Source organism: Haliotis rufescens, unplaced genomic scaffold, assembly GCF_023055435.1.
Source record: "Haliotis rufescens isolate VD_foot unplaced genomic scaffold, xgHalRufe1.0.p SCAF_12, whole genome shotgun sequence".
Taxonomy (NCBI): Eukaryota; Metazoa; Mollusca; class Gastropoda; order Lepetellida; family Haliotidae; genus Haliotis; species Haliotis rufescens.
In genome coordinates this window covers 10254769-10276766 of record NW_025963802.1, presented here as the reverse complement: position 1 = coordinate 10276766, position 21998 = coordinate 10254769, and the positions used below count along the sequence as shown (strand labels likewise).

At 38.0% G+C, this 21998-nt stretch overlaps 2 long non-coding RNA genes across 2 annotated transcripts; both read right to left on the bottom strand.

Annotated features, from left to right (window-relative positions):
- Positions 1 to 4662: 4662 nt before the first annotated feature.
- LOC124143921 lies at positions 4663 to 6794 on the bottom strand. Its single transcript, XR_006862347.2, has 3 exons — positions 6744 to 6794; positions 5573 to 5851; positions 4663 to 4774 (listed from the first exon to the last, which is right to left on the bottom strand). It is a non-coding gene; the product is annotated as an uncharacterized LOC124143921 (long non-coding RNA).
- A 2388-nt stretch (positions 6795 to 9182) lies between these two features.
- Positions 9183 to 11524, bottom strand: LOC124143922. The gene is made up of 3 exons (XR_006862348.1): positions 11454 to 11524; positions 9815 to 10099; positions 9183 to 9346 (listed from the first exon to the last, which is right to left on the bottom strand). It is a non-coding gene; the product is annotated as an uncharacterized LOC124143922 (long non-coding RNA).
- Positions 11525 to 21998: the final 10474 nt, after the last annotated feature.

The window sequence follows — 21998 nt, the reverse complement described above, 5'->3', positions numbered from 1 at the left end:
TCAATGCAACTGCTTCCTATCACACGGGTTCATGCTTTGGGAATGCAAAACCCAAATGGTGACACGGTTGTGTACATCCCGTGAAAGTTATTGATTACATTTCATACTAGTCTATGAACTAATAAGGAAACCCTCGGTAATGATCCCTGGACACACAAATCCTATTTGCGACCTTGAAGCATCTTTTAATACAGATACGTAATGCATTAAAATGATATAACCCTCCCCTCTTTTGGGTAAACACCTCCGACCATTTTTATATGAATAATATGATGCCAAATGCATCACTTGCCATATCATATCGACGGAATACATTTAAACGTCCTCATGCAAAGCTTACTGATGCAACATATTCGTCAAGTGGACGGTTTACAGGCGAAGTTTTAAATATTTTCTATGGGAATAGGAACATACTTTGATAATTGAAAGACAGTAGTCTTGGTCTCTCTAATGGATTTAGTAGAAGGGTGACGTTACTTTTCAGGGCATAATCATGATCATTTGCCAAACTTCCGAGATTTAACGTAAACATCAATTTTTTGGAGTTTTGGAGGAATGGGTATAGACATACAAGGAAGTTTTATGTTCGCCTAAACATTTGTAGGATAACGACTGCTTCACTATGTTTTCATCTGCAATCTGTCGCTAGTTTGCTCATCTAAATCGTTTTCGTTCAAATATATGCACACGAGCCTTCACCGACTCAATTAACATCAGCTGAATCTTGAGGCACTCGCTCAACCACGCAAACTGACAAAGCCATGATGATAGATTCAGACACCTTGTGTGTTTATGGTAATATGCAAATTACTTGTGAAGTTATATGTCAACGTGATTGATAACGTTCCATCGTTAGGCAAGATGATGTTATGTGGAAAGGTACAGTAGGCCACGCTTTGCTGATAACGTCAGGGTCTCCTTATGATAACTCTGTCCATTTCAGGCAAAAACAATAATCGATTATCCCTTCATCTCCCTACAAGCCTGGAACAACTTCTAAAATTATTAGTCTTTTTAATGGAATTGAAAACTGATGTTGTCTCTGATTAAAGCTGTGTATCTGCATGGGTGTATACTTATAGATATATACTCTTCAAAACAAGAAACGCAAAACAGATATATGTTGCCATAAAAGCAAAATAAGGTGCAAAATGAAGGGGTTTAATGTGTTATAGTGTCAGTGACAAATTTCCCGGATCAAAATGAACACAACAAGGACATGCAAACCATTAGTCTGTAAACACGTACGAATCGGAAAAACTCACCCAGTGCATTAACAAAAGGGCCTTGGAGCTGCACGTAATGCACGTGCAGCAGTACTATGAACAGTATTAAAGTGCAGGGTTTGTGATTGCCTGGCATCTGCATAATTCGAGCTGTGACAGTTCAACAACATGCAAAGATAAACAGAAGTGCAAAGAAACAACGTCATTGGCCGCTTGCAGGCAGGGGAATCCCGATCAGCTGTAGCCAAGGATTTCAATGTAGCGCCCAGGCTATGGGATCGGTTTGAACAGCATGGGTCAACACGTGATCGGCCAAGGTCGGGACGACCAAGAGTAACCACCCCCGCGCAAGATCGCTACATTCAACTGCGCCACCTACGTGAAAGGATGACCACAGATACCTCGACCGAATCCCAAATACTACACGGACTGCGCAGAATCTCCGACCAGACCGTAAGAAACCGTTTAAGAGCAGCAGGTCTTCAAGCAACGTCTCCTGTTCGAAGGGTCATATTTAGTCGACAACATCGTCAACAACGACTGCATTGGTGTCGTCACACAGGGTATGGCCTCAACTGCGATGGAGAGATGTCTGGTTCAGCGACGAATCAAGATTTCCCCTTCCGTCGAGGGGATGGAAGAGCACGGTTGCCGGAAACTGCGTACAGGAAGTGGACCGGTTTGGTGGGGGTAGCGTTATGATGTGGCGGCTATCTCTCATCATGGCAGGACAGGTTTGGTCCATATCAGGCTCAACGATACATCAACGAAATTCTCCTACCACACGCCCTACCAATTGCAGCCAACGGCAACGGTGTATTCCAGGATGACAACGCTCGACCTTATACAGTACGGATCACAAGAACCTGTCTACCCAACAACGTTGATGTTCTCCACTGGCCCTCCAGATCCCTGGATTTGAACCCGCTAGTGCAGCTGTGGGATGAATTTGATAGCCGACGTCAACCAGACGTTGCAGCAGTTTCAGGCCGAGTGGGCTACCATTACCCAGGATCTGATTCGCATACTCATCTCTTCCATTGGCAGGAGATGTCAGGCCGCTATCGATTTCAACGGGGGACATACGCGTTATCGATGGTAGATGACCTTCACTTTGGTCTTTTACTATGACTGTGCCGATAACTGAGGTGACTACAATCACCAAGTGTATAAATGGCTTTGTTTTTTAAGAGTATATAATAGTTTTATTAATTAAATACTGTAATTGTTTCGGCAATGAGGCTAATATGATCACATAAAGAAATCATACATGTACATAGAATAGTCAATACTATGTTTGATCACCCTCGCCTTATCAGCTTGTGAGTTTCATCAAAGTGATTAACGTCTACAAGGTGCGTCTCGATTGACTTTCTTCCCATGTTCAATACAGTTGACATTTAATAATAACAATTAATTTACAATCCTAGTAGCATTTAATCGCTCCCCTCAAATAACAGTTTCTTGATTTGCCAGTTCAATTTTTAGGAAGTATACCAATTGAGTGAAGCATAAAACCCTAATTACATTTTTTTGTTTCATACATGGTACTAATTACAATGTTTAGACTAAGGCAGGACATGGTCACAGGACTGTCGAGCATGGTCTCTCTTTAATACTTTGTAAAGGAACTTTTTAGCATGCAACGTCGAGCCAGTGTCGCGGGGATTTCATACACATGTTAGGGACGTTTTCAATCTCGAGTTAAAAGCACGCTACCCAAGGCTTAACTGGGTCAATTCAGGTGAACGTCGTGAAATAAACCCCCTTGCATCCAAGATTATTTCACTCATCAAGCGACGTGCATGCACCTTGGTGTGTGCTGCTGGTACTAGTCCTGACGTATACTGGTTTAACTGCGAACCCACTTGGATACCTTTACGCAATTTAACATTTATACCCCACTCAGACACAGTATACTGACACAGAGTTGACCGGGCCTTGTTTTATATCTTAATACCGGGCGTCACTCAGAGAAACAACAAGTACCATCTTCTTACGCCTTTAGGTATGTCAATTCTTCTTACGCCTTTAGGTATGTCAATTCTTCGGAGAGATGCTCTCTATAAACAACACCGTGCAGGCAATTCATTTTTTAATGAGATTTATTTACTACGTATAGTACTTTCTTTGGTGGCCCTTTGAACTACCTGTTGTGTATACAGTGAGAACAGTCCGAACCCCGTTAATCCGCAATCCCCCCAACCCTCTTTCCACTACACCAAGTAGGCGGCCAGACCTCGTCAGAATGTGCATAGTCTACACGGTAGGCAAACATATCAGTCGGCATGACATATATATATATGTATGTCAGCTTTATAGGCAGGCAACATTCGCTAGTGCATGGATATCAGTTGTCAGTCTGTACTTTCTCACTGTTACTGGGGGCTTAACCTATCTTTATTGAACCCGAACAAGAATAATAATCATGATGATAATTATAATATGTATAGTATTACATTATGTACTTTCATGCGCTTGATACAGTTTATATAATTGCGTATTTAAATTAACAATATGTCTTTCTAAGCATACATTTAGATCTATGACATTCAATTTGACATCTAGTGGGCTTACATTATCTGAAGTCATTATCATGTGTACTGTGTCATCAATGAATTGTCCATAGGGTTACATTAAGAGTTGGGTTTAAACGTATCTTCAAACATGTAATACTGAGGAATAACGGTCTGCATTCACTGTGAGATATAACCCTAGACAGGAAATGAGCACCTCCTTTTTTTCATAATATCCCGAATTTCCATATTTGCAAGTGTCTGCATATGGAATTGATCTCATTGTGACATGTGTTTCATCACACTGACACCTGCCACCGGCATATCGATGAAAGTTGGGACTATATGTATAACACTGCGTGTTCGCTCAAAAGATTGCAGATAGATGTATACACAGGCACTGGGTCACATCAAATGTTTGCAGAGAAGCAGAGGAAGCCACTGAAATGGTAGTCAAATAACTATTGCTGTTGAATACTAACAATTCAAAACGCCAGCGCCAGAGATAAATCAGTCTCGATTATCTGCCTTAACAGATTCCATTGAACGTAAAAGGAAAAATGCAAATAATATGAATGGATCACTGCAAATCAGCGACCAAACATTTAATAAGATCATCGGTTTCTGTGTTTTAATATTTTTGTATCACTTTATGTACAAAAACAAGTGTCTTTCGCAAGAAAATAATCACGAATAAACTTTGGTACCATCACTATGTCATATCGAAATATACAGTACGAGATTAACTTTTTAGAGGTCTTTATGTATTATATAGTATCTGTTTCCCAGGTATAGGAGATGTCCTTTTTCGAATTACAGTGATAATTGATACTATATAATACATCATCCATGCAGAAAGATTGATTTTGCATTTGTTTCCCACTGAAAACTGTTTATATATGATGCAAGAAAAAAGTCAAGAATTATTTTCTTTGTATATTCTTTAATCGCCAAATAAATATCAAATAAGTTAAAATATAAATAGATTCTTCTGCACAAGTACTGGTGCCGATGTAGAGTCCGTAGGTTTTTCTGAAAAATAGAAATGAAGTATAAAAAAACATTTCCGTACATTCACTATGATCATGAACATTCATAGGGGTACTTAAATTCGTTTCAGAGAAAATAATGTTAATTGCTGAATTGATAAAAGCCATTATCTTCAGCCTAAAAAACGCGACTTTCATGAAGAGTGCAAATTAGCCAAACCAACTTGCAGAGAATGAATTACCATTTACACAAAACGCAGAAATATCACAACTTTATCTGCTACTGTAAATAGTCGATTCTGGATGAGGCAATACAGTTAATGGTGGTATGAACAACAACTTGGCATTCTATACCAAAAGAAGAAAGATTATGTAAACTATGTAATGCTAATGCTGTTGGAGATGAGTTTCACTATCTCTACTGGTGTGAAGCCCTTCTCCAACACCGAAATACCTACCTCTCGATACAAATATGTGATTTCCAAAATTATCCAATGATTAGAAAACTCTTATGGAATAAAACCACGAAGGATTTAAAGAATCTTAAGTCATATCTGAATATATTATATAATTTGTTAAGGTAATATTTATATCATCCTCTCCTGTCACTTGCCATGTATATATTTGTTAAATGATGTAAATAATTCAAATTCTCATGTACCACCATTGGTTGGTTGAGTAATAAAATGTTCTGTCTGTCTGTCTGGCAATGGAGGTACGTGTATGGTCAATTCTGTCTTCACCGATCCCAACTTTAATCAGTGTGCACAACAAGTAGGATGTACTCGGGTTCTTCGCACGGCTACCCACGTGACATCAACACGAGGGATATATGACTTACCTTAGATAAAGTCTAAAGCGTCCAGTCGAGCGAGTCTGGCGAATGTGTTGTAAGTGTTCTGTGACCTGCGTCCTCCAAGGCCTCCACGTCGACCACCTCGTCCAAGCATGTACAGAGGGTACTCGAAATCGGGGAAGTCAGGGAACTCAATCTCATAGCCATAACCATAGCGACCATATGGATATCTGTTCCTGGAACCGACCGTTCTATATGCACTCGTGGCAGCAACAGCGACGACAAGGAGGAGGAAGACGAGTTTCAGTTGCATTGTGGAAGAGGCTGAAATAAAATAAATCCGGGAATGAGTATATGCACTATTACGTATTATATCACCATATGGTTGCCGATATAAATACACGTAAGAAGAAAAAAGATTATCTGAATTGATGATTTGCATATATTGATAAGGGCCAACTATCAACAGTATTGGCTGCTTTCAACATTACTTTTTACCGACAAAAATAAGACACATTGGCTGATAGGTTATTATATTGCCAATCAGCTTCCGATCATCTTGCCAAAGGAACATGCCAAATATATATTGTACATGTGTTACTATATTTCGTCCTGTCAGAATATATTGGACAAAAGTCAACGATTAACTAGGTAACGCCAAAATAGCTACCACGGACAGACACAGTACTCTCTTTACATATGTATCCTCATATGTTAGGTGATGCTGCAAGGGGGTTATGTTACATTGGTTATAGCAGAATTTATTCATTTCTCTTGAAATAATTAAATTGAAGAAAATGACTGCCATATCCAGACTCTTTTATTATTACTGAACTCAAAACTTGTCGCCCTTACTAACTGTTTAGAACTTCATGATTTAAGACACAAGCGATTCTGATTTGTTAAAGTAATCTTTCCATGGCTAAATTGTGTTGCGCACAAATAACACAGTTAATATGACATTATTGGGATCCTTAAAACGTTGGCCACATACTGATAAGATGTTTGGGGTGTCACGTAATTCTGTAATTAAATCTGCCACCTTCTAGATATGTATATCGACTTTACCCGCATGCTTTTATAAAGCTATTCATATTGTACGAAGCATGTGTATAATACAATAATAAAAGCAATCATAGCAATTTAACGTTAATCAATTTGGCAACTGATACACACCTGACTTATGTGGTGCCATTTTCGATAAAAGAATACTTACTTGTAACGGCTTATTCGTCTTTGCTGCACGGGATGTTCAGTGTAGGACCAAAGTGATGATGATGTTTCTCCAGCAATGTGCTAACCTTTATATACTGGTACATATACGTAATGACCACATCTATACATCATACTTGTGAACATATTCTGACACACGTCCAGTAGGGATCACGACACATTACAACAATGAAGGGCGGCTTTATGCAATCGCCCAAGGCGAGATATTGTATATCATGGACCAACAATTTGCAATATATGCATGAAAGAGCCAGTTTGGGATACGCAGTTTGACGTGATATCGTGTTGATCTAAAAGTCTCAGCTGTTGTAATATATTGCTGTTTGTTGTCGTGGAATACAAGGTAACCTGGTGATTAAAACATTCATTTTTACTGCTAATATTGATACACTGTTTCATGTAAGCACTAAAACCGGAGTCTCGTTTATACTTTGCATACTTGTGTTCTTGTCGAAGGAAACAGGTTTTCAGCGAGTCAAGGAAATGACCCTTTGTCATAATCGCTTCCTGCCCTCACTCTACATCAATTTGTCTGTTTTATAAAATTCTTCACCATGTATTTGAATTACCATATTATTTCGAAAGGCTGTGAATTCATAAAACATTTGACGAAGGAAGTGAATGGTAATGCATTGAAGGCTGCTAGATAAAGAAATTAATTGCTAAGTCGAATATGCTAAACTAACGCCATCATGCTAATAAAACACAAATGCAAAGATACTATTTGTCAACCAGGCGTTCGCGTTAAGGTGAGCATATCCTAATCCACCGGTGGCACATGCCACAAACACATGCAAAAGCAAGTAAATTGTTCATCTGAAGGAACACGGGAACATAATTATATAGAACAAATCAAAATAGGGAATTTCATCGGACAATAAATTTTGTCACTGATGGATTAAACTTGGAATTGTTGTCCACATGTTTCCCATAAAACTTTTGAATGCTTTTTTGAGGCACTTAATGTTGTAACCGTAATCAAACGGCTCAAAAAGGTCATATTTTTATGTATTACACTGTTTCGAAGCACCTCATACTTTCTTTGCAGATCAAATACCATTGTGTAGTGTGTTTAATGATGATACATAAGGGCCTTAAAAGGATCAGATGGACCATATTTTTAATATTCTTAATTTTTCAAATACATTTTCTGCCTCCACTTTTTGTGCTCTTTTCACAAGTTATTGTGGTAGGGCTTATTACCACAAGTACAACCAAACATAAGGTGTTTTAGCGCTTACCGTTATACGCATTAAACTGCATCAAACCAGCAAAGTACTTTGTTTTGTACACACATATGGTAAATCACAAAGCTTTAAATTTCTATATATCATAATTATTACCAAGCTTCAGTTGTATAAACATTGATGTTCTTTGTGTGCATATTTCCTCACTAACTTGTTAATAAAAGCGATTAAGACCCTTTCAATAATCATATATACACATCTACTCAAAGTCAACTGTACCATTCCGTCTACATCATGAACATGCGTTTATAATTAAATTTGTGTTCATTGAAATTCCTGCATTCTGATTTTCTGAATTGTCACGTGTTAATGCATTCATTTCCAAATGAATGTAAAAAATTAAGCCACGCCCATCAAAGCGGACTACTTTTATTACCACGGAATGTCGGGGAATCCCAATTACAGTCGAGGGAATTCCCTTTCTGCTCACGTGTATCGTCATGCACAAGGCATTTAGCGAAATTAATGCATATTCATTGTCCAAACAACCCTTGGAGACCGAAGGCCAAGAAGGACTGAAACAGCAAACGTGCAGGCTGGCTCGCCGGGTGTTTTCCCGCTCGCCTCGGTTCCACAACTTTCATGCCTTCTGGTTTCATTTCTAACCAGCATGTTTCCAACTGTGTCTCCCCGTTCTCAGGGAACTAATGTTTGAGTCTGGCGGTAACTGACTATGTCCTTTGAAACAGCCGCCTTCTCCCGGACATATTTGATGCGGCTCGTTACAGTCTGACTGTTACAGTGCTTCTCACCTCTTGTCTTGATTGACAGGTCCTATGAACATTGTTTTGATCTTACTCTCCGTTGATTGGCTACTGACTTTGTAGGCGTGTCAAGTTATGTGCATAAATTAAACAATCACCTGATTCATGTCACGCCACAGTATGTATTCCTACACCTGGAATGTTTATCAATCTCGTCATTTTTGTCTGCATACGTTGTCGAATTTAATAATAAGCATTGACTGTGTATTGTTTTCGGTTCATTGAGGTATGAATCGAAAAACCAACGTGCAAACTGAATGAATCCGTCACCCATCAAGAGTTCATTTGAAAAACAAACACTGGAACACATGACCCCACCCCACACCCCACACCCCACACCCCTTCCAATATCAAATCGGTCCCTTCTGTATAAGATGAGTGTACAGTGTAAATCTGAAGATAAGATAGTTCTCACTTGCACGCTTTTATGATTTATTTCTATAAATTGAATTTCACATTTTTCTTGTTTCAATGCAATTAAGTATGAAACGCCAACGACAGTCAACGTCAAAACATTCGATCTTCGTTGTTGTTTTTCCATTCACGAAGACACATTGGCCAGAGGAAGATACAATCTGAAAAGTGAGTGTGAGCATGCTATATACCAACGATTGCTAGGTGCGACACGTTGATCAATTAAGAATACATTTCTACATCGGAAAAAACCGCGTCATTTATTTGATAAATAAAAACTTAAGATGGCATATGTATTAATTTGTTTGTGACATTGTTTCAATGAACATTGAGGAGCCGCCGTTGGAATGTATGTTCAATTTTCAAAAACATTTCTTGATACCAAAAGTAAGTTATAACTGATCTATTGGTTTATGTACTGATCTTTTTTTTCGCCCATTACTGAAACTGTGCTGGTTCACATGACACCAAACGTATTACAAATGTAAGGTTTTACCATTTTTTAAGATGTAAATATATTCTTCTATCACTTTTCATGAGATCTAACATGTACTCTTATACTACACGCATAATCTTAGATTTCAACAGATGGAATGCTCTTTTTAAAATTTATGGTTTTAGAAACTTACCTGAGTTAAAAGAGTCCCATGTCGAAGGGCATATCTACATCAAAGGCTCTATACATGAATGTAGAGTATGGGTTGAAGGGGTTGAATCTGTTGTTGAAGAGGCCACCTCTGGAAAAACTCTGTCTTGGATTGTACTGGTTGTACAAACTGTATTGGTTGAGCATGTTGAATGGGCTTGCTGCACCACCAGAAGACATGGATGGACTATATTGGGATGTTGGAAACCTTGGGAACGCCATGGTCATGGCGACGTTGACGAGGAGGAGAACTACTTTCAACATCATGCTTGTAAAACAAATGTGACTTGGTTAAAAATAAATATTAACCTGTTACATAAATTAAGGTAATTCAGTTAGGATATCCATGAGTACTTTGTGGTTTAACGCCGCTTTTGACAGTCCTTCACTGTGACACTATCTAACGCGACGATGTTTTTCATCTATACGTGTACTTAATTCTCATTAAAATCAACTGGTATTGAATATCTATTGAGAGAAGGTGTCTTAGCTTCGCTAAGAAAGAGTCTAATTACAACGTCAAGACCAACACTGAAAATGGTAACCAAATCGTTTAGCACTGTACCTTTTTGGACTTTGCGAAAAAAGATATGTCAAAAATTAAATAAGAACCGAACAGAATTTATTTCGTATGATCTGGCCAATATTACAGATAATCAGATAATTTAGTCATTTTGTGACTGACAGAGCGCTTCAATTTTGAAATTTTGAAATTTAAACACTTTTTGCAAGTTAGAGAGCAATGTGGAATATGATGCTGTCATCATTTGTTGACAGAAAAGATACAAACTTGTGCATGTTAGGATATTTATAATAATACAGGGCCAAATATCTTGATTTTAAGTTAGTTAAGTGAGAATAGTACATGGTATTCATCATCTAAGTCTTCTCCACACAAATTGCATAAACTGTCAGTACAATCATGATCACCAGCCATTCTATTCATTTATTTTTCATTTTAAAGTCATTTGAACAACATCTAAATTCTGTAAGAGCTCTTCCTATATTTAGGGGCTTAATCAATGACACATTTTGTTCAGGTTGTAATAAAGATTTGCAGGTACACTATAACTCTGGTCTTGGTGAATTTGATGTACAGTCTGACCATTCTTGAATACACAAAAATCTTGTTCTTCGCTTTCATGTATAACTAAAATCATTACAGTCTCTAACATCTTGCATCAACTATGCATTACTAAATTCACAACTAAAGAACATCTGTCTTTCAAATGTAACCCAATTTTTATACCTAATTCATCATTTTTACAAAAAATATCAGTGCTTTAAATATTGCCTAAAGGCAGTCTTAATAGTTTAATAAAATACTGAATGACACATCACCACGTTCATACATTTTCATTCTTCCCAGTTTACCCACAATAGCAGTATTTGAAGATCTGTATCCTATTTTCAAAGCGGATTTACAATATTTAGTATGTACAATTTCAATGTTTTTGCTTACTTCTGTACACTATAGTTCCGCACCTCATAGCAAAATAGTTTTAAAAAATACAAAGATTTTGAAATATGCATCAACGTTTAAATCTGGATTCTTGAACATAACAAGAATATGTATATTCTACTCTATGAAAACGATAAAGGACTGCCACATAAATACTCACCTAAATCCTAAAAGCAAATGAAGTTTGAGTTCCTTCTCTAAATTCTCGGTGTATATATACCAAGGACACAACTATAAAGGAATACCAAACTATGAAAGGGGGATCACAGTAAATCTTAAAGGAATGCATCCCTCCGTTGTCCGTTGTCACGCCTCGACCGGACATATTTATGTCGTCACCGTTAAAGTGTAATTGCTCTGGGGTCAGCTGGGGTTAAGAACAATGAGGATATAATGCTAAGCGGTGATAAGCAAACAATCAGGTATGTTAATATACTGGTATGCCTGGCATACTTGACAATATGTACAATTAGTGAACCCTTGGAGTGATTTGGAGTGTTTAATCTCCTTTTAAAACGATTCTTCATAGATTGGAGGAAATTTCATTGGGTAAGAAAGTCCAAAGTCAAGCAGGTCGTGACTCCTTTGGTACGGGTATCTCGTTTACGGAAACCTTTTAGGGCCATCTGGTTTTTTTGGTTTTTTTCGATACTATCTGGAAATTTCAACATACTAACTTGAAATTTCAAGAAACTAAGTTGAAATTTCAAGATACAAAAGTTGAAATTTCTAGATACTATCTTGAAATTTCTAGATACTATCTTGAAATTTCTAGATACTATCTTGAAATTTATTGATACAGAAGTTTAAATTTCAAGATATAAAGTTGAAATTTCAAGATACTAAGTTGAAATTTCAAGATAGTATCAACTTCTGTATCTTAAAATTTCAAGATAGTATCTTGAAATTTCAACTTAGTATCTTGAAATGTCAACTTAGTTTCTTGAAATTTCAACTTAGCATCTTGAAATTTTAAGATAGTATCGAAACAAAATTAAATAAACAAATGGCCCTAAAAGGCTTTCGTAGTCGTTGGCGAACCAAGGAACATATTGTGGGATTCATGTCACATTCCGGGGATCGAACCAACGAACAACGGCACGCAGCGAGTACGGGTATATTGCTGACAAACATAAGGCCATATTGAGAGACATATAACACACATTCTTTCGATCGAACCCACGGTCAACAGCTGAGGGACGCCACGATCACGGGTATGGGGCTGACAAACCTAGAAACATAGTCAGTGCGAATATGTGATTCGAACCCATGATAATTTGTTTTTGGTATGCTTATGGAACGTAACGAATTGCGGTGCCTTAGACGACTTGGCAAGCACCGTCTCCGTCGGGCTTTTGACAACTTGGCCACGTCAAACTGCCTAATGTACAAACACACTGATTGATAGCTTCACTCGACTGCGCACGTGCCTGCATTAGTATTGTAGCTTCATAATGCTGTTATTCAGTGATGAATAAGTCAGTGCTTTGGGTTGAAAGATAGTAAAACAGTTACACATGCTGAAGTCATATTCGTTGTTCTCGAACTCGAAACAAGTGCGAAAAATCGACTGATTCAATGTGAGAACTAGTTATGCTTCCAAGATTGTTTGGATCCCGTTCTGCAGGGCAACGACTCACGACAACATGAGTATAAAAATCTTTGATCAACGCTTTTTTAATTTTATTTTTTTTTGCTTTCATGTTGAAGTAATTTGATTTCAAAACATTTCTTCTCTGGTAACTCGGGCAGTGTGGGTTCGAATCCCGGACGGGACTCATCCCCAAAAAGAACGAGAATCTGTTCTTTACTGAGAAAGTGTTATCCCAAATATAACATTTGTTACATTTTATCACTTTCTGAATGGCATTCGTGTGTTCATAAGTATTAGATATACTATAGATTGAACAAAGTGAAGAGAACATGCTCAACTGCGGAACATAAACACTCTTTTCTTTTTGTTGTGTATGTTTGTTATCTAGATTCACGTTAACTTCAGAGGTATTCTTGGGTTTTATACAAGTTTAAAAATAAATCTGTATTAACGTTTCTTCCTCCTGGCAAACACAAACTTCAAGTGCCCATAAACATAAGTCAACGGCACAGTTATGAGACAAGTACGATACCTCATAGTCGTGTATCAACCTACAAACTATGCCAACTTCAAAATTTAACGTCCTTCACAGCCAAACATATATTAGTGGAATAATACTTAAGGACATAAACATGCCACACCTAAGCCAATAAGTGGCTTCTTGAGTTATTGCGCCCTATTTACAGCGCTGAGGAATGTCTGTTGGAATTACCCGGTCTCAACTGGGAACTTAAATAAGATGTTATTTGTTCATGTACATATTGTTGATGTTATGTTTGTTTGTTTATTTGTTTGTTTAAGGCCGCACTCAGCAATATTCCATTTATATGCCAGCGGTCTGTAAATAATCGAGTCTGGACCAGACAATCCAGTGATTGATATCATGAGCATCGAACCACGCAACTGGGATACGATGACATCCATCAACCATGTCAGCGAGCCTGACCACCCGATACCGTTGGTCGCCTATTACAAGCATAGTCACCTTTTACGGCATGGGTTGCTGAAGACCTATTCTACCCCGGATCTTCACGGGTCTGTGGATGTTATGAATTCAGCGTCACATTATCATTGATTTGTGTAGTGTGATCTGGTATTGCAGTGACCATATATTGTTAATGTTTACAAATATTACAGCAGTTCTACGTAGAATTAAAACCTAACATACCAGCATTAGCTCCAATTGCCCATCTTCCCAAGGCAGGGGCGTTAACTGACTATAAAAGTCCAGTTTACACCCTCGCCGAACTGGGGTGGCGCATGTCATGTGTTATGCGCATCTCCGGGAATGTATAAATTGTATGTCGGCACAAACCATCATGTTATACATGATAATGGATCACATGATCAATCTTTGTATTGTGGTCATATTGATCATTTAATAAGCGCCCGTTCATTCAGCAAAATTTAATTCTTCCAACTTTGTTTGTTGATACGTTTAAAGGGATCAGAGAGGCGTACGTGTATAAACAAACAACGATAACGATTATCCAGCCAACTAGTGAGTGATCACACTTTGTCTACGCAGTGAAACGTGATATATTCTAAGGCTACGTGACAAAGGCTACGAACCGACACGTGTTGGTATACATGTACACAATCATGTGCAACCCATATTTTCAGTGTATATGGGGCGGTCGGGTAGCCTAGTGGTTAAACCGTTCGCTTGTCACGCCGAGGCCCCGGGTTCGATTCCCGTGAATACATTGTGATCAAAACAATTCGTGAACAACTATTAAGTATAACAAATGTTATATTTGGGAAAACACTTTCTTAGTCATGTGACACTTTCTTTCACGTGGGTTCATAGCTTTCGGCCATGGGAACCGTGCTAGTTTACACTGGTCAGAGGGGTACACAAAGTAAGTGTTCTAGACTACCATTGTCAGTCTTTCTTTTTTGTGAAAGCCTTGGTGGCTGGACGGGACTCAAACCAAAAAATGTATGAGAATCGGTACTTTAATAAGAAAGGATAATCCCAAATATAACATTTGTTACATTTGATCACTTTCCGAATGACATTCATGTGTTCATAACTATTAAGTATACTATAGCTTGAACAAAGTGAAGAGAACATGCTCAACTGTGGAACATGAACACCCTGTGTCATCACAGTAATTTTCCAGAAATTCGTGAATATGTTTCTTTCTGTTTATATTATCAAGTATCCAGGTGTCTGTAGTTCAACACAGAAATAAACAAAGTTGATTCTAATGTATTTATTTTCTGTTTTGTTGTTTTACATGTTCTCATTCTGATCACGTTCCTGCTTGTGGTGAAAGACTCCGTACAAGAAAGCAGAAGGTTGAAGGGAAATATTTATCTGAAAAGATAACCATAAATGTTTGAAAATTAAGACTTGCATTTATAACTATACAACACAGTTATGGGAACAATTACCTCTTCATATAATGTACTAAATTGATCAATAATTCCATGCAGTCAGCATACTTAATATCATAATCATCATACAGAATTTGCAATGGTAAACATGTTACTACATATTAAGTTTAGATCCTTCTGACATTCACTACAAACCATGGGGTATATTAGGTAGTAAACGACCGTGTTAAGATAAAGATACAATGTCCGGGAACTAATTTAGATTGGCTCCGTCTCTACATGTCGAAAGTTGTTTCAGGGCTCATACGGTTAACAGTCACTGCTATATGTATCTTACTGTGCGGCAGCCCGGTAACATAAGCTTGTCGTGAGAGACGACACGTATGAATCAGTGGCCTGTGTCTGCGACTTGGCTGATTGCGTGTCAGCGTGTCCCGAAGGCGTGGATCGTTGTTCATGCTTTCAGTCGCTGATTTGTGTTGTTTATTTACAGGTCACAGTAATAAAACTTGAACATTTCTGACTACAGCTGCAAAAAATATTCACTTGACTGACAGGCTGTCACTGTGCCCCGATAGTGTGGATCGTTGTTCATGCTTTCGGCCACTGGTTTGCCCATGTATTTTTGCCTGCCGCTGTTATGCAGCTGGGCTATTACTGACTTAGGCCTTAAATGACATTAATCCCCTCACTTAGCTAATCCATTTCTAGCTATATTGATATATATTCCCGTCTTTTCTTATGTAGATAAGTTCATCTTCTGATTATGGAAAAGGTTTTGTCGCTAGTATTTAAGATATTACGTCGCATCAGCATTATTTCAGCCGACATCCAATATATAGAAAAATACAAACATAAATATCAATAATTAAACGTTTATTTTCTGAAGCGTTTCATTTTACAATCCATTTGTCTCTCAGTGTCATTGCAGTTTGCACAAAGAATCCACTTGTTCAGGAAACTGGTTTATCTGAAAACAAATGAACATACATTGTTAGTTATTCTTTACTCCAACAGGGTTTTGTGAACCGTTACATACATAACACTTATGTTTTTAAATTATCAACGCGTTTAGTTACACCTTATTGGTCATGCTAACCTCGTTTATGTTCAGGCAAGTCCCTAGGGACCAGAGAATGAGTTACAGGCGACTAAATTGAATCATCCGTTCAGATTCTGTGAACCGTGCCCCAGCGTGACCATTCTAACCGCATGTATGCCTTAGACAATTACCCATAGGGACCAGAGTTAGAATTGTCCCCATCACCACATTGATGGTCGTCACAGGCGACTCAACTGAAATAACTGGTCGGATTCAGTGCGCCGTGCACTAGCGTGGATCATTGCTTGTGCTTTCTGTCACTGGTTTGCGTGACCCGGATTCCATTATTTACAGACCACATTTGTATGGCTTTAATATTGCGAATCGCGGCGTCAAGCACCAGTTACTTGCTGAATTACTCACATGTTTCTGTATAAAGGGCTACAAAAAAACCACTTAACGATTCCATGGTGGGAAGACATTTACCTGAATCCAAAGTCGAAGAAGGGATCAATGTCGAATAATCCGTACATGATTCTGTTGTAGGGGTTGAAAGGGTTCATAAATTGATTGAAGAAGCCACCATTGTTTGAATTCTGTCTTGGCGTGAACATGTTGAAGAAACTGTAGGGGTTGAAAGGGTTGACAGGAGTCGCTGAGCCTGTACTGGTACCATTGATGCTATTTGGCGATGGGAACGCCGTAATGACAGCAACGTTGGCGACGAGGACAAGCAGCAAAAGTTGGTGCATCATGGTGACGATATTGACTGAAATGGTTGATATTTCAATTATGTGATTGGCTTCATGTCAAAAATGGCTACATGTCTTTTTATACATGATGAAACACTGTTTAAGAAATGTTTTCCTAACTTAACTATTAATAGTGAAAGATGTCTGTTTCCCGGCATGTTAATTAATCGTTGTGACAATGTTGACTAATAGTGACGACAAGCAATGGTTTGCACAACTTAGATGACCCACCTATAGATGATTTGTATGATAAACGAGAACCATGAATGGATTAAGAAGCAAGAGAAGCAAGCGTACTCCTTCTCTGTCAAAGCTTCTTTGTGATTTCGCAACTGGGAAATTGCTTTGAATCAGTGAGTGAGTATGGGTTAACACCGCTTTTAGCAATAATCCAGGGGGGGACGCCATGAATGGGCTTCACAGCTTTGACGATATGAGATGAACTACGATAATATAGTAAACAATAAAGTTCAAGATCAAGAAGAATGAGTGATCATGAGTGAGTGGTTTTACGCCGCTTTAAGCAATATTCCAGTAATATCACGGCGGGGGACACAATAATTTTTATTGTACCCATGTGGAAAATCGAACCCGGTCCCTCGGACTGACGAAAAGGTAGCATTGAAGTAACTATCATGACATCAAAGTGTTTATAATTTGTTAATATAAAAAGTGTGAATATTGTACCCACATGTACCTTCAATGCATGTGTATACAACAAGACATAACAATGTCTTGCCCATATGTCACAATATATTTGTAAATCTAAGAGTTCAGTTAATCTCAATGTTTTCTCTTAAACTAACCTGTTCCAGTACAGTCATGCCATATTAGTGAATAGTTTTACATTGCAAAACATTCCCTCATACCAGATTGTCCATAGAATACTTAGATACGCTTATAATATTTTGCATGAATTGTAACAAACGAAAGTTTATGTGCTCAGTAGCTATGTTTGATATTGTATGCGTGATATACCTGAATATACCTAAAAATAAAGTAATACCAGAATCAATGGATGGATATGTAAAGACATTATGGCACAGACCAAGTTCCCTAAATGGATTTTGGAAGGTTTGTTATTTTGTCCCAAACTCCCTTCACCTGTACCCTTCAATAGAACAAACCATTTTAAACAGTGTTTAAAAACTTTAAAAAACACTTCATTGTTAAAAAACACACACTCTATAGCTCATATACTAATTGTGTCTTTGAAACGTTCTTCTTTAAATAGTTCATCAAAGAACATACCATGGAGCAAATATATATAAAATAATATTGTTTGTGATATATATCAGAAATATAGTTTATACTTACATGCTCTGTGGAGATCGTACACTTCAGGACAATGTTTCTTCGTAGAGGAACTGGCATGCTTATATACATTTACTAAAGTCGTAAACATATACCAAAATAAATCCTGACCCTATCAAATATACACTGTAATTCTTGACAAAAAGTGACAAAATGATAAAGAGTCTCAGATTCTCTAATGTGCAGTAAACATGTCAATTGTTGCCATTGTGACGGGTGCGGCGACAGGTGACTCTGGTCGTTTAAGGTCACCTGATGTATAATTATTTTTTTAGAAGTTCATGACAAACATAGTTCAAGGTCATTGACTGTGGACGGTAATTAAAAGCCTACACGAATATAAAATATATGTCCATCACTTTGTGTCTGAAAGTTAAGAGCAATGGCCTATGGGTCCTTGGTCTTTCATACAATAATGAACAAACAACATGCTTGATCTTAGATCACTTTCCAATTGTTTCCGAAGTTTCCCTAATTTATATTTATTGAGAGATGGGTGATTGTTAGGGTTTACATCCGTATATCTATATCATTAAAATATCCCGATTTAACCTGTCCATATTCATAGGAATGCTAACAGCAGAGTTCATTGAACGATTCAAACTATAACATGAGCGTATCCTGTCCTACCTCTGGTACCCGTCACAAACACATATAAAGACAAGTCAATTGTTCAACTGAAAAAAACAAAGGAACATGTGGTAGAATTCAAAATAAGGAATTACATCGACATCACCCTTGCCCGTCATAATTAAAGGTCGGTTTCTAGACTGTATATATGAGCGATTCCACTACATATGCAAGACTGCATCAATATCAATTGTTCATATATTGTTTTAAACCATTTTAAAATTAATCATACATATACATGTCTCTTGTGACAATCTGATAGTTTGGTAATATAGTGTTCTATGTGCTCTGATGGGTGCCACCAATAGAGCAGCATACGCTCACCCTTTAGCGAACACCAGGTATATATCATCACTATTCGATAGTGATTCGACCCTTGAAGATCCGGGGTAGAATAGGTCTTCAGCAACCCATGCTTGCCGTAAAAGGCTACTATGCTTGTCGTAAAAGGCGACTAACGGGATCGGGTGGTCAGGCTCGCTGACTTGGTTGATGCGTGGATCGATGCTCATGATGTCAATCGCTTGATTGTCTGGTCAAGACTCGATTATTTACAGACCGCTGTCATATAGCTGGAATATTGCTGAGTGCAACAGAGAGAGAGAGAGAGAGAGAGAGAGAGAGAGAGAGAGAGAGAGAGAGTGAGAGAGAGAGATAGCGATTCATGAATACATGCTTATTGTCTTAATCGTAGATTGTATAACTTATGAATATGGAATGGAAAGGTAACTTTTATTTACAGAGTCTGATACACTTTGATTTGTGAGTACATCAAACAAGAAGACGTTTTCAACAGCAACTTCTCATTTAGACTATAACCTGACCATAATCGCCAGCCGTATGTATTAAAAAATCAAACTCAAAAAGGAACATGAATATGTAAGTATCTAGTGCCCTTCAGGTATCTGTCACAGTAGATGTCAACGGTGATCGTCCCTGGACCAGACTGACACAATGGTGAGTGAATATAAGTACCACGATGACAGATAATTAATAAAAGAGAAGCATACCCTCGGGCTACTGCGTACAAGTGTTTGCGGTGATCATATCGCCAATACCTATTTAATAGTTTCCATAATTAACCTTTACAGAAAACTTCACAAACAGTTTTAGTCAAACTGTAAAGACAACCACCACAAAATCAACTACCGGACAAACGAACGTATACACTTGATAATTGATGCCCCAAAATTACAAACATTATCAACATGATACTAGGCTGAAAACAGTCCCCGAAACAATGTAAACTTAAGGCCCAAAATACAATTATCACACCAGTATGAAAATATTTTGCATACTTTCTTATGGCCGGCAGTTTCGTTTATTGTGTACACAATGACGAATCGTAAAGACTTACTTTTCCACATATCATAATTAAAACCAATTTTCAGTTATGAAAACATTGATATCATGAGATTTTTTTGGGAGTACATATATATCCACACTGACTGGTGAATAAAAGCGACTAAATGCTTTCCACAATCATAGGAAATATCCTCTAACAGCAGATCTCAAAGTATAACCAGTCTTGATTATCCGTTCAGTTTTCATTTGGCGCAAAAGGCAAAATGGGGTGAACATTATATGAATGGATCACCGAGAAACAGTGATGACATCAGGTGTTCGCGAAAAGGGTGAGCATGTCCTGCCCTGCCGGTAGCACCCGCCGCTCACAAAAAATACGCGAAAAGTTCCCTTGTCATGTAAAAAAGTGGTGAATCAGAAATCCAGTGACACGATAGAGCATTTACTGATCTTGCTGAAACTTAAAATGATGTCCTAATTTTTAATTGAAGTTTTAGTCCATTGTACGATTCCTACTTTATCATAAGCACGTGTTTGTGAATCACTATCAAATAGTGATGATATCAGGTGTTAGATAAAAGGTGGGCGTATACTGCTTTCTTGTTTATTTCATTTTAGCCACCGGGGCGGTTTGGTAGCCTAGTGGTTAAATCTGAAATACGGGTTCGATTCCCAACATAGGCACAATGTGTGAAGTCCATTTCTGGTGTCCCCCCGCCACCATATTGTTGGAATAGTGCTAAAAGCGGCGTAAAACTATAAGTGAATACTTGAAACATGAGAGAATATTCTAGTTTAGTGGCATAGGAACAGTGGTAGGAATACGTTTCACTAGGAGTCCATAAAGGATTGATAAGCAGTACATAAGGACTTCCAATGCGGATTATGTAAGATGCTGTAATTTACTAATGAGAGAAACAGGGAACCAAATGTACATGACATGAAATGAACCAAATGAACATGGCATGACATCCGGTATGCACCACGGCGAAGAGGAAGGCGTGCTCATGCCTTGACTTAAGATATAAGCTTCCAATAAGAACATTATTACCACATTGTGTGAGTTGGTTTTAAGATTTATGTGGATCGGTGGTGTAAACAATATTTGAAATTTTCACTTCACATTGTACATATGGATATCGAGATACACGACGTTGTTAATATGCTAACATAGAAATATATGTTAGTGGCATACGAACCAAACATTGGAAGTTGTTAGTTATTAGTTAAGTAATATTAATGCCAGAGTCACAGGGATTTTGTTTTTATTCTGTTGCCAAATCTGTGCTTCCACAAACATCCAATAAATACATGCGGCTTTACATTCTCGTCGATGAGGAATCATTCGAAGCAAATCATGAACAGAAATAAAGAGTTATTTAGCTTTATTTATCAGATCACTCAACACTATAAGCAAGACATGTACAGTGGACACTCAAAGGTGACGCTTTGAAAGTTCAAGGACCGGGGAGTCAGTGTTGCATCGGACGTTGGGGAGTAAGCGTTGGCTTATACATGCCTTTCATTCACGTCCTGATTGAGAGTCCTTGAACTCAGCTGACCATGACAGTATATTTACCTCAGACGACCTTGTAAGTATGCAGCTGTCATGGGCTTCAATGAAACCGAGTGTCATTATATTACCTACTACAAAATTATCCCTGATAAACACATAAAGGCGGTTGGGCCTTGCAATGCCCCTTGTTTTATATGTAGGCGTGCACG